Source organism: Mandrillus leucophaeus, unplaced genomic scaffold, assembly GCF_000951045.1.
Source record: "Mandrillus leucophaeus isolate KB7577 unplaced genomic scaffold, Mleu.le_1.0 Scaffold1094, whole genome shotgun sequence".
NCBI lineage: Eukaryota > Metazoa > Chordata > Mammalia > Primates > Cercopithecidae > Mandrillus > Mandrillus leucophaeus.
In genome coordinates, this window is record NW_012099143.1 from 44,359 (window position 1) to 46,715 (window position 2,357).

Sequence of the window (2,357 nt, forward strand, 5' to 3'; positions counted from 1 at the left end):
TTGACCTCGTGATCCGCCCGCCTCGGTCTCCCAAAGTGCTGGGATTACAGACGTGAGCCACTGCGCCCAGCCTATGTGTGTGTGTGGGTTTTGTTTTTTTGGGTTTTGTTTTTTTTTGGTAACTGCTTAGTTTCCTCATATCCTTAAAATGGAGTTGATATTTGCTATGCCGCCCTCATAAGATTTTGTGAGAACGAAATGAGATAATATTTGTGAAAATACTACTTATATGGTTAAGCCATCTAATAACCATCTTTTTTATTTGTGTGGTACTTTCAAGGTAAAGTGTGGTATCTTATGCTTAAAGTAATTCAACACTGTGCTAAAAATCTGGTGGACTGGAACCCCTGTGACATTATTAAATTATGTTATTACGTTAAAATACTCATTGGCACTGCCAAAGGAGGTCTCTCTATTTCTGGCTGTCCCTCTGTGTCTCTGTCTCTATCTCTGTGGTGAGAGAGCTCATGCAAGCGAGAGTCGGCCAACTCGAGGTTTGCAAAGCAGAACACAGCGGAGGGTCGCTCTTTTTAGGTTAATTCCTCCGCATAGTCAACACACTGCAGGAATTCAGTCAGCCTCCAAGACTGCCTCTCAGTACCACCTACCGGGAGCTAGAACTGCAGGGCTCCTTCCATACCTGGTCTTCCTTAGTTTGGTAAAACCCAGTTTGTTCATTATCAAAACATAGTCATGTTCGGGCTGGGCACAGCGGCTCATGCCTGTAATTTCAGTACTTTGGGAGGCCGAGGAGGTCAGATTACCTGAGGTCAGGAGTTTGAGACCAACCTGGCTGACATGGTGAAAACCCCGTCTCTACCAAAAATACAAAATTACCCAGGTGTGGTGGCATATGCCTGTAGTCCTAGCTACTCAGGAGGCAGACAGGAGAATCGCTTGAACCCAGCAGGTGGAGGCTGCAGTGAGCCAAGATCGCACCACTGCACTCCAGCCTGGGTGAGACAGGGTGAGACAGAGTGAGACTCTGCCTTAATATATATATATACACACACACACACACACACACACACACACACACACACCAGTCACTGTGGGTGTTTTATTTATTCGCCATTATTCATTCTTATGCCCTGTCGAGATTTTTGTCATTTACAATGCTTAGAAAATCAGATAGAAATATTTATCTGATATTCACTTTTCAGAAAATGTAACTGATATTTACCTTTATCTCAAAGATTTAAGATTTATTCTTTAACTCTTTAGGCAAGGAATATTTCAGAAGTGTTATGCTTTTGTTGCTATTAAATCCATGGCAGCATGCTATTTTGATAAGTTAAGTTTTACCTTGTTACAGATAAATGATAGAGTAAAATTACTTGGCATTTAGGATTTTTGTTAAATATTAATTAGTAGATTTTAGTCACTCTTGTCACATACAAGAAAGTCACAATGTGAGATGATAGGTACATTAATTTGCTTTACTATAGTAATCATTTTAGTATCTATATGTGTCCTAAAACATCATAACATAAACCTCAAATACACACGATAAAATTCATTTTAAAGAACACACAAAATAAAATAAAAATATAAAGATAAACACCTGAAAGGAATGCACAAAATAAAAATGAAATAAAATGTATGACAATAATAAATATCAAGCCTCTTTCTCTTGTCTGTCAAGAAATATTTTGCTACTGTCCACCTAGTTTTTTCCCGTCCCTCAGTCTCGGGCTTTATTAGTAGACCAGGGTGAAGAGTGCACAGGTGTATGTATGTGCATGCATGTGCATGTGTGTGTGTTGGAGGGCAGACAAGATCATACTGCAGAGAGCAGGAGGGAATTGCCAAATAAAGACTGATAAAATTAACTCAAAAAGAAAGCTTCGAGACCAGCCTGGCTAGGCCAACATAGTGAAACTCCGTCTCTACTGAAAAATACAAAAATTAGCCTGGCATGGTGGTGCGCACCTGTAGTCCCAGCTACTCGGGAGGCTGAGGCAGGAGAATCGCTTGAACCTGGGAGGTGGATGTTGCAGTGAGCTGAGCTCGCGCCACTGCACTCCAGCTTGGGTGATGGAGTGAGACCTCGTCTCAAAAAAAAAAGAAAGCAAGTGACTGATGGAGGAAAATAGACTGAATCCCTGGATCCCAGGGAAGAAAGGAGGAAAGCATGAGAAGGGTACACGTTTTGGGGAGAATATTAACAGAGATTTTAAGGAATAGCTACTATATGGGGGGAGATGTTGAAATGACAGGAAAATGCTGCTTTATAAGTTTTGCTCTACATGAAGAATGCATTTGCCCACCACACCCAACACATACACCCAGGGGCTTTCTAAAGTGAAGATTTGGGTTCCTTTCAGTATTTTAACAGGCTGTTTTCTTCAACTTTT